Raw genomic sequence first — 20,511 nt, 5'->3', positions numbered from 1 at the left:
ACCTAATGAAACTCAAAAGCTTTTGCACAGAAAAGGAAACAATAAACAAGACGAAAAGACAACCCTCAGAATGGGACAGAATATTTGCAAATGAAGCAACTGACAAATGATTAATCTCCAAAATATACAAGCAGCTCATGCAGCTCAATATCAAAAAAACAGACCACCCAATCCAAAAATGGGCAGAAGACCTAAATCAACATTTCTCCAAAGAAGATATACAGATTTCCAACAAACACATGAAGGCTGCTCAACATCACTAATCATTAGAATAATGCAAGTCAAAACTACAATGAGGTATCACCTCACACTGGTCAGAATGGCCATCATCAAAAAATCTACAAACGATAAATTTTGGCGAGGGTGTAGAGAAAAGGGAACCCTCTTGCACTGCTGGTGGGAATGTGAATTGGTACAGCCACTATGGAGAAGAGTATGGAGGTTCCTTAAAAAACCAAAAATAAAACTATCATATGACCTAGCAATCCCACTACTGGGCATGTACCCTGAGAAAACCATAATTCAAAAAAGAGTCATGCACCACAATGTTCATTGCAACACTATCTACAATAGCCAGGACATGGAAGCAACCTAATTGTCCATTGGCAGATGAATGGATAAAGAAGATGTGGCACATATATACAATGGAATATTACTCAGCCATAAAAAGAAATGAAACTGAGTTATTTGTAGTGAGGTGGATGGACCTAGAATCTGTCATACAGAGTGAGGTAAGTCAGAAAGAGAAAAACAAATACTGTATGCTAGCACATATATATGGTATCAAAAAAAAAAAAAAAGGTTCTGAAGAACCTAGTGGTAGGACAGGAATAAACACACAGATGTAGAGAATGGACTTGAGGACACGGGGAGGGGGAAGGGTAAGCTGGGACGAAGTGAGAGAGTAGCATTGACATATATACACTACCTAATGTAAAACAGATAGCTAGTGAGAAGCCGCTGCATAGCACAGGGAAATCAGCTCGGTGCTTTGTGACCACCTAAAGGGGTGGGATAGGGAGGGTGGGAGGGAGACGTAAGAGGATGGGCATATGGGGATACATGTATACATATAGCTGATTCACTTTGTTGTACAGCAGATACTAACACAACATTGTAAAGCAATTATACTCCAATAAAGGTGTTAAAAAATTAAAATGAAATAAATAAAATAAAATACAATTGTTCTCTTATGAGAAAAATAAATAAAATAAAATAAAATTTTATGATAATTGAACTTATAAATTAATATTTGAATAAAAGTTGAAGGAAATAGAACAAATGTTAGGAGTTTCCAATATTCTAAACATTTGCAATTGCTAAGTATAAACTATATTTTAAAGTATCATAGTAGTAAGCAAAAGGAGAACTATGGGATAAAACATGTTAGTTCTTTAGACTAATTAAAATGAAATTTCTTCCACAGAACTTAGATCTAATAAGAATGTTTTTATCTAGGGCTTAACATAAAGTAATAATTTTCCAAAAAATTTATTTTCCTCATCCCTCTTTTGAATTTAATCTCTCTTAAGAATAATGAAAATAATTATAATTTCAAACACTTATGTAGGCTTACGGCATGCTTGGTAATTTTCTAAGCATTTTATATACATCATAAGCTCTTTATGTATCTTAACTCACAACAAGTCTATCATTTCCATTTTAATGAGGGTGATGTTAAGGCACATAGAGATTAAGTAGCCTAGAGCTAGCAAAGTGAAGAAGGCAAGATGTTTAACCTTCCATTTAATGAAATAAGAACAATCGATAATAATAAATCGATAACACAGAAAACATTCTAATAGGATCTTCACTTTGAGTTTTATTTCTAATCTCCTCTCTGCACATTTATTTTTCTTCTAAGCAGTTCAAGACACTTTCTATTGTCTATTGATGAGTAACAGACCTACAAAAACTTAATGGTGTAAGCAGCATTATTTATTTCTCACAATTCTGTGGAATGATTGTGGTTAACTGAGTGGTTCTTCAGTTCCACATGACATCAGACGGGGTTATTAATTCAGATGCATTCAGCTGATGCATGGGCTAGACTGAAAGATCTAAGAAGGCTTCAATTATAATGCTCTTGCACTGGGCACCTCCTCATGGTGAGCTCAGCTTCCTCACGGTACGTTGATCTCAGGGTAGTTGAACTTTTTATTTGGCAGCTGGTTTCAGAAGAAAGAAAGTGAAAGATGCCAGTACTAGTAAAGGCTCAACTTGGACCAGAAGGTCACTTTTACAAATTCTGTTAGATAAAACACGTCCCAAGACCAGTCCAGATTCAAAGGAAGGGAGAACAGATTCTACCACTTGATGAGAGGGTCAGTAACTACTTGTAGGGAAGGGAAGAATTGTTGGTGACTAAATTTAGGGATGCTAACCCAGACTCATATCAATGTTTTATTATTCTCTTTTCAAATATTTATTTTTCTAGTCTGTTTTGGCAGCACTGGAAATAGAATTGGAAAAAAAATAAAAGGAAATAATAGGAGTATAAGGAAGGCTATATATCCCAAATATTAATATCTTAGTTTGGAATTTAAACTAGCTCTGAAACTTCCTGATTTTTCTTTAGGATTATACAAGGGCAAGGAAGACCAAGCAGCTTGAGCCAAGGGCCAGGGGCAAGAAAGAGGAATGTGGTTTTGGAGGACTGCTTATAAGTCAATAAGACTCAAAACACACACACATACACAAATGGCACTTGATGAATGCATTAAGTGTAAGATTAGGAAGGAAAGGGAAGGACAAAATGTGGAGCACTTTGAATGAGAGGCTGAGGATATAAATTCTTGCCCAGAGTCAGCCTTGGGCTCACTCTTTTAAAATCAGTAGAGACAACATAACTAAGGGAGAATTAAGAAGAAGTTATTTTGACTCACTGAGAGATGTCCAAATCCTGTCAAGTGTTTGATCTGTTTTTGAACACATATTTTCCTGGTCTTGAAATACGATGGCAAATGCTTTGAATAAGCATGTTCTTGATAGTGCCAAACAAATTATTTCAGTGTAAAATGTTTTAAAAAGTGTCATTCTCATTCTTAGAGAAAAGATTTAAATGATCCTCCTTAGAATTACAAAGTTAAAGGGAATTATGAAAAAAATACATTTTCCAATTAATAATTTTTAAAAACTCCATCTAATAAATGATGCAGTACTATTATTTAAGATAAAGTATTTATAGCTTAACTTCTACTACATGAACTTAGGATGCATCAATATGTTCCCATCCTCCATATACAAACATACACAGCCCATCCATGCCTGAAAAATGGCAGCAATACACATATCATCAAAAGCAGAGAAAATTAAAGGAGAGGAATTGATTCAATTATTTGACCCAATTTTACACTCCTTCTTGATTGAATTTATGACCAGTGAATAAGAACAGAAAAGAGAGAAGGAACTTGAATATTTTGAAATATAATTTGAGTTGTCTATTTTTTTGGAAATATTTAGCACATAATATGCGCTGGCCCATCCACTCTTCTAAACACTTTATAAATATTAACTCATCTAACCCTCATAACAACCTTTTGCAGTGGATACTATTATAGCCTCATTTTACAAATGAGATACATAAAGGTTATAATCTCGTGGAAACTCACATACGTAATTAATGGCAGAGCCAGGCAGACAAGTTCTTTGCCATGGCTATATGCATTCTTCAAGATTTCGTCTGTTTATTTTCCAGAAGGTATCAAATATGGTATCATTCACCAAGATTCTTAGCAGTATGGATATAAATTCAAACAAAAATCCATCTCCCTGCCTTCTTTGAACTAAATTTTTTATTAGATGAGACAAGAAATAAATAAGACGATAAATAAAGAAGAACTTTCACAATGGCATAAATAAGTACCATAAAGGAAAAAAAAAACAGATTTATCTAATGAGTAATAACTGGAGTAGAACATTTTCATTATTACTTGGCTAGGAAAAAACCTTTAAGGAGGTAATGTTTGAATTAATTCCTAAATAATGAAAAGGATCCAGCATATGAAGAGTCAGGGCAAAAGGTTAAAGAAACAGGAAACAACATGTGTACAGGCCCCAAAGTGGAAATGAGCTTGGTTTGTTCAAGGAATAGAAAGAAGGTAAGTGTAGTTAAAGTGTAAGGAGTGAGGGACAGAATTAAAGGAAGAGAGGGTTATAGGCACAGGCAGGCAGCAGACTTTGGTGGGGCCTGTAGAATACAGTAAGGGAGTCAATATTTTATTATTAAAAAAAAAAAAAAATTAGGGTAGTTTTAAAAGCAGGGAAAAAATATTACCAGAAGAAAGAGTTACTGTATGTCATTTTACTTGCTTAGTGATGAGAGTGACAGTCATCAAAATTTTAAAAGTTAAAGACACTGCATTCAACTCTTCTTGCTATTTTAGCATGTGCAGATCAAAAAGAATCCAAGAATGAGAAAAATGTTAGAAAAAAAATATTCTTAGCAAAGGAATGAGTTCATAAAAGTCACAATATCAGCTGTGGAACTTGTTTAGAGATCAAGGGAGCCATATCTGAGCTGGAGGTTAGAGTGCTCCTGGAAGAGTGGTTTAAAAAGGTAGGTATCATGATATATATATATAGCATGATTAAGAGAATAAATAATTTTAGTATATGACACAGATATTTGCTGTTATTAAAAAAAAGTAGAGGAAGAAAATAAAAAGAAACTTCAGGAAAAATAAATTCAAACAAAATAATGATCTATTTAAGAATATCTGGATTCAATTATTACTTTACTTAAACTAAAATTTACTATGATTCTTAACAACTGATGAAGTTTAAGGAAAGAGGATTAATTCTTCACACTTGAAATCTTCTCTTTGAGTGGTTCATGTTAGTAATGTAGATTAATATTTCTTTCAAAAGATCCCAATAGCATGGCACAGTGGTTGAGAGTCCGCCTGCCGATACAGGGGACACGGGTTCGTGCCCTAGTCTGGGAAGATTCCACATGCCGCGGAGCGGCTGGGCCCTTGAGCCATGGCCGCTGAGCCTGCGCGTCCGGAGCCTGTGCTCCGCAACATGAGAGGCCACAGCAGTGAGAGGCGCCCGTACTGCAAAAAAAAAAAAAAAAAAAAAAAGATCCCAATAGCAGTACACAGTTCTGCAATGAACCAGAACTTAAAATAGAGTAAGTGCTATTTATTGCCTTATTTCAATCTGTAGATTTAACTTGTAGACAAATCAGAAGTGATTTAATTATGGTTGTAAGATAATGTGTATGCTATAAAGTTTAAGAATGCAAAAACAATATTATAACTCACAGCAATTAGGAAATAGAAGGGAGGGAGGAGGTAGAGGAAATTGTAGGGACACTAATATCCTCAATTTATCTAAAATGAAATGTGTACATATGTGTATTATATATATGTATACAAATATTTATGTCTACTATATATAGTACATATACTATATATATATAATAGTGTGTGTGTGAAGTGAAGAGATATTTAATTTTGATTGAAGAAAAAAAGTTTCTCTTAAAGTTATAACCAATAAGAAAAAAAATAACATGTCAATTAAAAATGGACAGAAGAGTGAGAGGGCTCGTGGCCATGATAAGTGGGCTCAGTATTCATCGTTTAATAGAGCACATTTATAGATACTGATTAATTTTGACAAATCAAGAAATAAGAGTTTAATCATATTAGAGTTATAGAGTTAACCACAAGGAGAAAGCTAAAAATCAAAAATTATTTAAAATGTCTGGTTTCAGGGCCTGGTAATGAAGTTTGTGTGAGAAGGTAGAAAAAACATAGTATTTAATTTATGTTTTTGTATTTCGTTTAAAATGTATTATATATTTATATAACTATTGTTCAAATATTTTTAACTGAAATGCTATTTACTTACACTTTCAGGTAAAAATTTTCCCACCAAAAATGGAAGGAATGCAGGATTGAATAGGTCATTGGGGTGATCTACAACACTCATTCTCATTTTCTTAGGACAACAGTTGGCCACAAAGCATAGACAATTATGCAGTATCTAAGAAACCCACGTTGAGCAATCAATACATGTATTAGGACTAAAATCTTATACAGTAACATCTCTTTTTTACCACTGCCACTTTGTATAATCCAATCCACTGATTAAACAATACACATATATATATATAGTACTTTAAACTTTCCTAGAAGATAGAAAGCTATCATCAATATTTGAAATCCATGTTTATATACTCATTATAAATAGCTGATGGTATTTGGCTCAAATACTTGACAACATTCTCATTTCTGAAGTCCTGCATATTTATCACAGATTGTTTTCAGTAAATATATTAAGCTTCCTTTAATCCTCAAGGGATCTTTTTTTTTTTTTTTTTTTTACAAATAATGCTTTTGTGTAATTACATATTGAAATGGCTGTTTATGTTTTCCCAGGTCTCCACAGCCCAGAGGTCGTATATATACCACTTTGGATTCCCAAGTTGAAGGGTTGATATTTGACCTGTTTGATTTTGAAGAAATTATATTTTATGTGTAGCTCACCTGCTTTTGATATGTTAAATTTTGAGTTATTTGAAATGTACAACTTGCATTCCTACTTATTATTTCTTAAAATGTAATGGTAGCCAGTTTATTAAGCATTACTATTAACAGAGAACAGGCCTTGAATTCTGATCATCTATAAGGACACTATACTAAAGATTTAATATTATTTTGGGGGTTCAAAAGTCATACACTCAATAAGGAACATCTTTAGATTTCACAGGTGTTCAGTGCAGATGCTGATAAATAGATGCAATTCTGGAATGCCTAGCAATTTGTCAACTACTTTGCTGAGCTAAAATTAAGCAAAAAAGAAGAAGGAATCCTATTGGCCATTGGCTAACAAAATAACATAAATCTATTATTTCAGTGATACATAGCTTCATCTAAGCATTGGGAGTGTCAAAAGCCTTTTAAAAATACCTGAAAAGATTTATCAACTGCTAAGAAATTATAGCTAGGTCTTAAAGGAGCCCAGTATAATCAAAATACTGCATAGCCATACCTTGGTGAAAAACTGAAAATTAAATTTGCCTTGCAAAGAATTGCTCAAAAGTGTTAAGTCATCAAATCATCAAATTTCTTTCTAGCATGGGTTTTCACTGAGTAGTTTCATGCTTGATTCTATCATTGCTTCTTTCTCCACTCCACTATTAATAATATCTTAGAACAGATTTATGGGAAACCCATAACAAAACAGGTAAGGGCACAGGGGAAGTGGCATAAAGCAAGTTCAATTTATTTTGATTGTTCTATTGTGCATTTCCTTTTGGGTATAAAGCCCATGTATATAGTAACATTTTCATAACTATGTTTTATTAACAAGTTTTAAAAGTTCTGTGCTGACATCTGAGAGTAACGTATAAATAAATCTTAGATATAAGGATAAATGAAAATGGCATTCTCCATTTTTAGGAGACAAGGAGACCATTTCCCCTTCTTTTCTTAAGAGTTTCCTTTGGAGGCACAGTCAATCTGAGCGCATACTTCAATCTTTGGAATACAGAGAATATAGAGATAAATCTCTCTAGGGATTAAGCCCATCACCAGTTTTGAAAATGTAGAGATACCTCCAAGGTTTAGGCCAAATAACCTCTAGATATGTAAGAACATATCTCCAGAATTAGCTCAAGGATCTTTCAGGAGATGTACAGAAGACTGTCACAAGGTGCGATCCTTTGTCTATTAGGAAGGTAAAAGACATTATTGTTCTTTCTTCTGTTTTGCTGTATAAAATATGTGAGATTTTATTCTAACTTCATAATCACTTTCATGCTCCATTACATGCACATAAATCTGTTAATGCTTATTCAATAATAGTCTGTGTTCTCTCTCTCTTCTGTATTGATACCGAGAAATCTTTTTCCTGACAGGACTGTTTTATTTCCCCATCGTAGGTAAAGGTGACATGACTCACAGAATCCCATATTAGTAAATTTTAAAAGTTAGATATGAAGTCAGTACAACAAATCATCAAAAGTGTTTAAGGAGCAGACAGCTCTGATAATTATTTATACTGCTCAGGCCCTCAGGTGTAAAAACATTCTAAAATAATTCACTGAGAAGACTATACAAACAGCTGGATCTTCAAATTTTGCACTCTTTAAGGTATTTTACCAGACTGATTTATGATCTAGCTTCCTAGTTTTCTAGGAAGGTTTCTCATGAGCTACACAGCACTATATTCATAGGTTTATCAAAATTGTTTATTTCTGTGTCTGTCTCTTCTACACGATTCAAAACTGTGAAATCTGAAACTTTCTACCCCCATGTGCTGCCTGGATACCGAGAATCAAAATCACACTTTATTGTCGACATTAACCTGACTTTGGTATTCTACTGTCTTCATTAGTATTCACTTTTCCCAGACTTCCATTCTAAAGCAATAGTTTTAATATTTATTGTGGGAACTTCCCAAAAGGGCTACCATCTCAATGGAAGGCATCAACAGACAGCTTGGTTCCTACAATTCTTTGAATTTCCTGAAAAATCCTCACTTGGCTGTTTCCATCAATACTGGATTATTGTATCATGATCCCGATTCAATCTCAATCAAGCCTTCACTTTGAAAGAGCTATTTTATTTTATTTATTTATTTTTCTTTATTGGAGTATAATTGCTTTACAATGGTGTGTTAGTTTCTTCCATCAATACTGGATTATTGTATCATGATCCCAATTCAATCTCAATCAAGCCTTCACTTTGAAAGAGCTCTTTTTAATCAAAATTCCAATTCTCAGTAGCTGCTGACCTTGGAGTTCCCTTCCTTCTCCCCATGAGAAATTTTGCCAAAGCTTTGTGAATTGGTATTCTCAGTTATTGCTGTGGATAACGGATACATTCAGCTTTCTTATCAGGAGGTACTGTTGGTGATATATAAGGAGTCCAACACTGATAGTCCTCAAAGGCAGTAACTACTTTTTTTCAGATTTTTGACAATTTGAAAAATTCATAGAGGATCAGCATAGACTAGAAATATCAAAAAAAATTAAGAAAAAATTAAGTATGTCATTAAGCATAAAATCTGTGTTGATACTAGTTTATCCTTACATAGGCATAAGGTGAGTGATATTTAGTATAAAATTAATAATGTATTAGTTTTTGTACTTTTCTATAGCTTTGCTTTCAAAGAATTATATTGCCATATAGTATGCCTCTTTCTCTCATAATTGGAGAAACTGCATATCAATCTATCATCACAGGTTTTTTTTTTTTTTAAGGTAAGAATGTTTCCAATACTGTATTATGGATATGACTATAATATTGTATGCCATAAAAAATGTATAATGATTCATTCATTAGTGTATAGGCTAGGCTACCATGAGGCAGTCATTACTGATTACACTAGGCTACTGTAAAGCAATAATATTGATATTTCTTCCTTATCAATTCATGAATGCATGAATACCTGAGAATAAATATGAATTTTTTCATATTATCTTTTTATTTTTGATGTCTAGTGTTAGTAATATGTGTAACATTTCCAGTTTTGTATCATATAAGACAAAATTGATGTATGTACTGACAGACAATTCATCTTGTACACAAAGTAAACTTATTGTATCTACAAATATAGTACAGTATTTTAAATGTATCTTCTCTTCCTTATGATTTTATTAATATTTTCTTTTCTCTAGCTTACTTTATTATAAGAATACAGTATATAATAACATAATGTATACCATATGTTTTAATAAACTGTTTATATTATTGTTAAGTCTTCCCATCAACGAGTCTATTAGTAATTAAGTTTATGAGAACTCAGAAGTTATACGTGGATTTTCGATTGCTTAGCGGGTTGGCACCTCTCTCTCTTGTTCTCTCTCTCTCTCCCTCCCTATATATATATATATATACACACACACACACACACATAGTGAGAGATGGAAAGATAACATATATAGAGAGAAATAAAGAGGTATTATGTATGATACATATATATACATACATATAATGAGAGAATATATAGATATATGTGTATATATATATAAATTTTACAGTAAACCAATGAAGAAGGAAATAATATACTATTTCTTATTTTACAAGTATTTCCAATTTAGGGTCATGTAAAGCAGAAAGTCTGAAGTTCACTGCAAATAACTTACGATTTCCATTAACCTATAGTACTTCTCCACCTTTTCATTTGTAACACATATCACAGTAGCCAGCATATCATGTTCTCAAAAAGTGCATATGAAATAAAATTTATCCTACGTAGTTATACAATGACGATAATTATTGCTATTATACTGAAACCAGTCTAATAAGAGTCATGGGTAGAAACAGAAAAGGAAAGCCATTTTGTAGTTTTATAGGAATATGATATACTCAACTATCAAGGATAAGACGAGTCTCTCCAGGGCAGAGCAATGTGAAAATTAAACTCCTCTCCAAAGGGTATCCTTTGACATATATTTACATGAACAATAAATGTTCTTTCCAATGTAAAGGAGGAAGGACAGAACTGATTCTGACTATCTAAGAATTTCAGGAGCCCAAACAGCAAATTACTTTTGTACAATAATATCACAGACTTTACAAATTTTCTGTCACACATCTTTTCTCAACTGTAGTGGAAGTATCTCATAGGGCTGTTGAGATTAAGTAAATGAATATATGTGAGTCATTTAGAAATGCCTCATGTTTATGTAAATGCCATGTAAGTGTTAACCTATTGTAAGCCTTTTCATGATACCATCTGTTTAACTTTTGATGTTTAACTGGTGCATTACTATTGTTTTTGTCTCCATTAAGGTGTTTGAAGTGTCAGGAAATAGAACCCAAATTGTGTTAACACTATGACATACCTAGAGGACACAATTTTTTTTTTTTTTTTTTACTAAATTTCTGATTCAAGTGCTTCTCCCATAATTTCTTCCATCTCTACTTATAATCTTGCCCACTCCATCATATTTATTCCATCAACATTAACAAATAAACACAAGCAATTTATACACAGAATTGATTAAGTAGGTTCTAATTAATGGCATTTTTCTTGGCTATTTCCACTTTTTCTGAAGATGGTTAAGAAAAAATGTTAAGACTTTGAAATAAGCAAATGATATTATTGAATATCCTTTTTTTGTAATACTGGAGCTTCTGGAGATTATCTAAACATATAGGAACATGCATATCCATTTTATCTCTTATTAAGCTATTTAATTCTGTAGAAATTATTACATGTGTAACACTAAAAGCAATGCAATGAAAACTGATTACTTTCTAGAGACAGACATATGAATTCTTATGGAGGTTTAATTGATACCCCTCAACCAAGAGAAAGTCAGTTTTGGGTCATTTGCAAATTCATTTCAGTATTCCTGATCTATAAATAAGTCTGGTATTTATACTTTACTTAGAATCATTTCTTACTTTTTGCATTAATGCAAAATAATAATTATTGAATTAATGAGTTAAACAAAATTCTTAACACAGGTTTATTTTACATCTGTCTGAATTGGATTTTTTTTTTTTTTTTTTTTGCGGTACGCAGGCCGCTCACTGTTGTGGCCTCTCCCGTTGAGGAGCACAGGCTCTGGATGCGCAGGCTCAGCGGCCATAGCTCACGGGCCCAGCCGCTCCGTGGCATGTGGGATCTTCCCAGACCGGGGCACGAACCCGTGTCCCCTGCATCAGCAGGCGGACTCTCAACCACTGCACCACCAGGGAAGCCCTGGATTTTTTTATTATGCTTTCATAATATTATTTTTTTTATCAACATTGTTAATTTGATTATTCAAATCTTTATATATTTTCACAATATGATTTTTTTTTTTTTTTTTTTTTTGGCGGTACGCGGGCCTCTCACTGCCGTGGCCTCTCCCGTTGCGGAGCACAGGCTCAGGACGCACAGGCTCAGCGGCCATGGCTCACGGGCCCAGCCGCTCCGCGGCATGTGGGATCCTCCTGGACCGGGGCATGAACCCGTGTCCCCCGCATTGGCAGGCGGACCCCCAACCACTGCACCACCAGGGAAGCCCACAATATGATTTTTTAAAGTTAACATAACTAAGGAATTTTTTGAGGTTTTTTTTTTCATTTTTTTGTCTAAACACTTCAAGAAAAAAAATTTATGGTTTTAAATTGGACATGATTATTTTAAAAATATATTGGTAAATGATACTTTTAAAAAATGATCAGATTGTATACCAAGGGCAGGTAAACATTCAGAAGAAAGTTTATTCTTAAATTAACGTAATGCAACCTTGCTGGTCATTGACAGCAATAAGAATTTAACATAAGTGACTGAGTTGCCCACTACTTCTGCAGAAGAAAAAACTAAGTCCAAGACAAAATCAACGATGAATGTTTATTCCTAAAGTGTTGCAAAGGAATTCATATCTCATTGCTTTTACTTTAACAGGATTTCATTGGTGTTATAGAGGAGAGCAAGTTATAAAGAGTAGAAAAGAGAAGGCTGAGACAATATCTGATTGACAAGCAGCTCTATTAAGTGAGACTGTTGAAAGTGGGGAGATTTTTTACTTGGTCTTCAGGTGCTTTGCAAGGTAGCAGTTTGGGAACATTTTAATAGAAGAAGGCATGTTTATTAAGGACTGAAGGTTCTCTGGATGGCCATATCCTGAAACAAGTGAGGGTCTACGGTGAGCTTTCACTGGTCAAGCTGTCCTGGCTGGCTGTGAGGGGTACTACCATGGAAAGCGATTTATCTGTCCCCAAAGAATTTTCTCCTTTTTAAAGCTATGTTTCCTATTGCTTATGCAATTTAGTTAAATGTTAAATATGCTACTTTGTTGTTGCTTTGCTTTGTACATTACTATTTACATTTTAATATATTTATATCCTGTGTCTCCCCAAACAGATATGCTCTTTAAATGCAATCCCAGAGTCTTCAACATTTTATATTATCAAGAGTAGATACTGAAAGCTCAGTTGCTAATGAAGTTGAAAAGTCCCTTCAGTGTGTGCACATGTGTGGAGCTCAACCCATTAAATATTTAAAAAATAAACATACATTATTTTTCTTTATTATGTTGCTTTTGTATTATTTATTCCAACATTTCAAATGTAACCTTTAGTCCATCCATATTGATACTGCTATTTAAAGCAAACAATTTCATTCGTTTAGTTGTAAGTAGGGATTAATTAATTTACGAAGATGTTATGTTAATCCCTAGGTCTGATATAACCAGTCTTCCAATAATGTCTGGGACTGTCTGCACAAACGCCTCAGTTCCACAACAGACTCTTCAAAACTCCTGAAGATTCTGATATAAAAAATAAAATCAGGGCTTCTCTGGTGGCGCAGTGGTTGAGAGTCTGCCTGCCGATGCAGGGGACACGGGTTCGTGCCCCGGTCTGGGAAGATCCCACATGCCGCGGAGCATCTGGGCCCGTGAGCCATGGCCGCTGAGCCTGCGCATCCGGAGCCTGTGCTCCACAACAGGGGAGGCCACAACAGTGAGAGGCCTGCGTACCGCAAAAAAACAAAAATCAAAAAAAAAAAAAAAAAAAGTAAAATCAGAAGATAAAAGTGTATGCATAATAAGTAGTGATTAAATGCCCAAGTTTATAATACCACCTTGTGTGTGGGGGTCTGTGTCTGTTTTTATCATAGGAGGAAACAATAGAGAAACATGATCCACTAAATTAAAGTGGCTACAAATTTTGAAAAATTCTGTACACATAGAAATGAAAATAAACCTGCCAGTAATAATACATGGAGCAAAGATCTGCATGAAAACCTAATCATACACTTTTAAAGTACACACTTAAAAGTCCACACATTCAAGGGGAGGGAGGGCAAAAGAAGTTGCATGATGTGAATGCTTATGGCCTCTTCATAACCACATATTGTGGCTCTTCACCTGGAAACACGCATCCAATTATTGCATGCCTCAGAAAAGCCATCAACATCAGGAGGAGGAAATGATCCAAAGAAACGTGGCCTGTTCACTCCAAGGGCTAAACCGGAAATCACAATGAACTGTGAATATTGATTTAATGCCTACTCATCATTAAACAATAGGCCTGTGGACTTGTAATTATTGGTTTAGAAGGGCAGGCAGTGATACATATGAATCTTTTATACTGGAAACTTAAGTTTTTGCATTAACATTTGTCTTAAGGACCACAGTATCTGTAGATCATCAGTATAAAAAGTTATACTCAGAGACTGTCCACATGTGCACTCTAAAAAAAGAGACTACACTGTGTGCATAGCAGTCTAGAAATTTAATAGTTCAAAAAAGATGGCACACATGAAGAGGAAGATATAGGTTTTATCATGACAACCTGGAAAAGACTGATATTCTGAGAAGTTACGTGGGTTAGTTATTTACTAGAAAATGTGTGCTTGACAAAACACAATGACTAGTAATGTATTATTCTAATACATAAAATCTTAATACATTTCAGCCTAGAGAATACAGCAGGTAAAGAGAATCATTTTCTATATATGTAATAATAATTACTAATTGTGTATATAATTTATAATAATATCTGTTTATGTAATAATAACTATATTGTATATTAAATACTAAAATTATACTTCAAAGTTCTCTCTCTTCAGAACACACACACACACATGCAAAGAGAAAGAGAGAACAAGAGAGAGACAGGAAGCTGAGATTAGCAGGGGAAAAAGAAATCTTTAAACTTCAGGCATACCTTGTTTTACTGTGTTTCTCTATATTGCACTTAACAGACATTGCACTTTTTACAAATTGAAGGTTTGTGGCAACCCTGTGCTGAGCAAGTTAGTCTATTGGTGCCAATTTTTCCAACAGCATTTGTTCACCTAATGTCTCTATGTCACATTTTGGTAATTCTCCCAATATTTTAAATTTTTTCACTATTATTATATTTGTTATGGTGATCTGTGACCTTTGATGTTACTATTGTAATTGTTTTGGGGCACCATGAACCATGCCCATGGAAGATGGACAACTTAATTGATAAATGCTGTATGAGTTCTGACTGTCCCACCAGTGTGCTATTCTGTGTCTCTCTCCCTCTCCTCAGGTCTCCTTATTCTTTGAGACACAACAATATTGAAAGTAAGCCAATTAATAACCTTTCAATGGCCTCAAAGTGTTCAAATGAAAGCAAGAGTAGCATGTCTCTGACGTTAAATCAACAACTAGAAATGATTAAGCTCAGTGAGGATGGCATGTCAAAGCCAACAAAGGCCAAAACCTAGGCCTCCTGCACCAAAGAGTTAGCCAAGTTGTGAATGTAAAGGAAAACTTATTGAAGGAAATTACAAGTGCTACTCCACTGAACATAGGATGATAGGGAAGTGCAACAGCCTTATTGCTAATATGGAGAAAATTTGAGTGGTCTACAGAGAAGTTCTAACCAGTCACAACATTCCCTTAAGCCAAAGCCTAATCCAGACCAAAACCCTAACTCTCTTCAATTCTATGAAGGCTGAGAGAAGTGAGGAAGCTGTAGAAGAAAAGTTTGAAGCTGGCAGAGGTTGCTTCACGAGGTTTAAGGAAAGAAGCCGCCTTCATAACATAAAAGTGCAAGGTGAAGCCCAAATGCTGTTGTAGAAGCTGCAGCAAGTTACCCAGAAGATCTAGCTAAGATAATTAATGAAGGTGGCTACACTAAACAACAGATTTTCAGTGTAGACAAAACATCCTTATATTGGGAAAAGATGTCATCTAGGACTTTCATAGCTAGAGAGGAGAATGCAATGCCTGACTTCAAAGCTTCAAAGGACAGGCTGACTCTCGGGGCTAATGCAGCTGGTGACTTGAAGTTGAAACCAGTGCTCATTTACCATTCTGAAAATCCTAAGGCCCTTAAGAATTTTGCTAAATCTATTCTGCCTGTACTCTCTAAATGGAACAACAAAGCCTGGATGACAGAACATTAGTTTACAACACGATTTACTAAGTATTTTAAGCCCCCTCTTGAGACTTATTCCTCAGGAGGAAAAATAAAAAAGATTCCTTTCAAAATATTACTGTTTACTGACAATGTACCTGGTCACCCAGAGCTCTGATGGAGATGTACAATGAGATTAATGTTGTTTTCATGCTTGCTAACACAACATCCATTCTTCAGCCCATGGATTAAGGAGTAATTTCAACTTTCAAGTCTTATTATTTAAGAAATACATTTCAAAAGGCTATAGCTACCATAGACAGTGATTCCTCTAATGGATCTGGGCAAAGCTAATTGAAAACATCCTGGAAAGGATTCACCTTTCTAGATGACATTAAGAACATTCATGATTTAAGGGAAAAGGTCAAAATATCAACATTAACAGGAGTTTGAATGAAGTTGATTCCAACTTTCATGGATGACTTTGAGGAATTTAAGACTGTAGTGTTAGAAGTAATTGTAGATGTGATAGAAATAACAAGGGAACTAGAATTAGATGTGGAGACTAAGGATGTGACTGAATAGCTGCAATCTCATGATACAGTTTGAACAGACAAGTTGTTCTTATGGATGAACAAAGAGAGTGGTTTCTTGAGATGGAATCTACTCATGCTGAAGATGTTGTGAAGATTGCTGAAATGACAACAAACGATCCTGAATATTACATAGACTTAGTGAATAAAGCAGCAGTAGAGTTTGAGAGGATTGACTCCAATTTCAAAAAAATTTCTGCTGTGGATAGAATGCTATAATTGCATGCTACAAGAAATATCAGTAGTTTGTGAAAGAAAGAGTCAATCAATATGGTAAACTTCATTGTTGTCTTATTTTAAGAAATTGCCATAGCCACTCCAACTTCAACAACTCAAGGCAAGACCCACCACTAGCAAAAAGATTGACTCACTGAAGGCTCAGATGATCTTGGCATTTTTTAACAATAAAGTAGTTTTAAATTACGGTATGTACATTGTGTTTTTAGGCATAATGCCTAAAAACATTCATAGACTACAGTACAGTACAAACATAACTTTTATATGCACTGGAGAATCAAAAACTCTGTTATGACTCACTTTATTTCAATATTTGCTTTACTGCAGTGCTCTGGAACCAAACCCAAAATATATTTGAGGTATGCCTGTATATTTGCTGTTGATTGCTGGTGGGTGGAATTCTTAGAGTTGAGAAGACCATGGTTTTAAACTATATGTGTCAAATAGTATGCATTATGCATAACTAAAGAATTATCATTTTGCTCAAAATTTAAAGTACAAATTCTGAACTTCTAGATTTTTAAATTCTATTTTACACAGTAATAGTGCCACTTTCCATGAAGAAAGGAAGAAAATAATCATTATTACTTAGCTAATATCTACTGTGTGACAGGTGCTGTGAAAATACATCCTTATTTGTATTTTTATTTAATATTCATTGCAACCTTTAGAGTGATGGTCAACTGACATTTTTACATATAGGAGAAAACTAAGTGTATTTTATGCAAATTAGTAAGTAACGGAGCTGTAATTCATATTTATATTTCTGAAGTTCATGGATACTGCCATGGGACTGTGCCACAGTTGAAAACGTTTATTTGTAACCATTTGCTATTCAAACACTGTCTTATTAAACATTTCTTCATACCGCAGCCAATAATTTGCATACTCAACAGAGGACAGTGACTACAAATTAATCATATTTAATTCTACCACATATTCATATTGCACAGTATGCTTGTCCACAACAAATTCCTACTTTTTTTATTTATTTATTTTTTTGTGGTACACGGGCCTCCCACTGCTGCGGCCTCTCCCGTTGCGGAGCAACAGGCTCCGGACGCACAGGCCCAGCGTCCATGGCCCATGGGCCCAGCCGCTCCGCGTACCCGTATCCCCTGCATCGGCAGGTGGACCCCCAACCACTGCGCCACCAGGGAAGCCCCCAAATCCCTATTTTTAAATGAATTCTAGAGAAGAGATAATTGCTGCAAAGCTGCGTAAGAAATTCTTGTACCTAATGCCAAGAAAGAGAAAGGCATTGTGTTAGATTTTCTGCACTCCAAGTCAATTCTATCCCTTTTTATTTTCTCCCCTCTATCATCGAGTCTGGAAGCCTCTACATTCTGGAAGATTCTACATTTTCTAGAATCTCTTTTAGGCAATGTTCCAAGTTACAGTGCACCAATTATAAGCAGACTTACAGGAAAGCTTGAAAAGCAGAAGCCTTACAAACCTGTAGCAATGGCAGGCAGCCATCTGCTTTCTCAGACATAAGATTTGACATCAGCTTCTGGGTTTCACATGTAAATCTCACTTTCTTTTTCGTTTCAGCTGTGAACCTTGTGAACAGTTTCCTGATCTATGGCAGAAACAACTTTCAGATTCTATTACCAGGTCTGTGAGCTAGTAGTGAGATTTCTTGACCATTTCTCCCTTCCAGTTCTTTTTTTTTTTTTGCAGTATGTGGACCTCTCACTGTTGTGGCCTCTCCCGTTGCGCAGCACAGGCTCCAGACGCGCAGGCTCAGCGGCCATGCCTCACAGGCCCAGCCGCTCCGTGGCATGTGGGATCTTCCCGGACCGGGGCATGAACCCGTGTCCCCTGCATCGGCAGGCGGACTCTCAACCACTGTGCCACCAGGGAAGCTCCCTTCCAGTTCTTTTTTAAGCAGCTCATTTCCTGAGTGAAATCTCTCTATGCCTAAACATTCTAAAGATGCTTCTATTTTCCAGACTGAACTCTAAGAGAGGAGACAAGAAAAATGACAAATGAAATGATTTTTCCTGGTTAGTTTCCACTTAGAGACACCACTGTGCATCCACATACAGGAAGAAACTTCAAGTCTAGAGATAAAAACACCTAACAATATTTTAACGTATTTAGTGGGCATCATCAACTGAGAAATGTTCCCTTCTTGCATTCTGAGGTAGGTCTCAATGTTTCTCCTTACTAGGCAGAATTATATAATTTTAACACCACCCACAGTGACTTCCTATCAGTGCCACAAAGCCTAACAGTGGTTTCTACAGTCTCCATCGATTCCTCAACAGCTCTTTCTTTCAAGAGGTGGGCAATGGACTATGCTTTCAACTACCAGACCTTTGATTGTCCTAATTGATAATTCCCAGATTTCAAGACTTATTTAAAGGATTCATCACCTCCTATTATTATTACTATTATTATTAGTTATCATTAAAATAATTAATTCAAGGGATTGGTATTATTAATCTATTACCAACAGGGGTTGCTGTGGCTCCTTTTTAAGCCTGAAAGATCTTTTATAAAATAAAATGCTTTACTTATGAAAATACAATTCAATATGTCATTTTCTTTCTTTAAGGTAATGTTTGATACTCTGATTTAATATTGTAGAGCTTTGTACTCTTTTCTCCTCCCTTTATTGAGTGGGAGGGCGGTTGGAAAGAGGTCTGGAACTAGAAAAAAAAATGTAGACATCTAACAACTTGTATATACTTCAAAGGAATAAGGCACTTACTAAAAGAGGTGATGGAAGTTGTTCTCTGGAACCGAATAAGCTCTGACAGTTAATGGAAATAATTTACGAGTGAAATGATGAGGGAAATAATTTATTTCATGCATATAGGAAGTTGGAAATATTGGTGACATGGAGGTGAACATCTAAAATTACTCTATCTTCATATTAGAAAATAGCAATTTAAATTTTAAAAATATCATTTCCTTAAAGCTTAAAAAAATCATGCTTAATTCCCAGTATAGGTCATAAAGGGGTGGGGCAAGAGGATAATCTACTAGAATCCCCTTTATATATTCAAGCACCCAGACAACTAGGGCTCATTTAGTCACATAAGCCCAAAATAAAAATACTAATCTAGGTATAAGAAAATCAGAAAATATGTCTGATTTGAGACTTTACTCACTGACCCCATCTGTCACCTTCTTGAAATACCTTTGCTAATAAGGTTGTACAATGGTAAACAGTATAAAATAACCAAAAATTTATACTAAGGACAGAACCACATTTTTAATATGGCAAGCCATCAAGAAGGTATGAATTGAACCAAAACATCTCTTTTCCTTTCATTTCCCCATGCCCTTGAGACTGAGGTTTCTGATTATCAGAACAGAGATATTGATAATCTTAAATGACAGATGTAGTGAGATTATTTTTGGAACTATAATTTAAAGAATATTGAGAAATTGAATTTTGTTTAAAGAAATATAAGAACTCATATTCTATTCCCAGGAAAAGAAAAAATATATATATTTTTCTGAGAACATGCTAAGAATATGGAGTAATTTAGAAAATAAGGTAATTTACTTTTTAGACTCCTTGGTATTTTGCTAATAGGATACTTTTCTCTATGTATCTGATAACTTCCCAAAGGAAAACCTGTCCATCTACAATAAGACAGACTTATGTTAGGTTAATTAGAACTGTTCCCCCCACAATGTAACATATCTCAAGAAAATAAAAAGCATAAATCAATTTTTTTTGAAAAATAAAACACAATTATGACATTTTAATTTAAAAATTAAATAGTCAAAATTTTCAACTCCTAAGTTAGTATTTTTTTTTTTGTATTTGAGCAAGTACAGATTAGCTGACAGACCTCTGGGTCTTTTCTGAATGATTATGTACATTTGCATTTAAGGACCTCGCTGAAATAACTTGTTTAGGATCTCCT

Source organism: Orcinus orca, chromosome 8 (assembly GCF_937001465.1).
Source record: "Orcinus orca chromosome 8, mOrcOrc1.1, whole genome shotgun sequence".
Taxonomy (NCBI): domain Eukaryota; kingdom Metazoa; phylum Chordata; class Mammalia; order Artiodactyla; family Delphinidae; genus Orcinus; species Orcinus orca.
The sequence above is the reverse complement of the archived record's forward strand: the minus strand, read 5'-3'. Positions refer to the sequence as shown.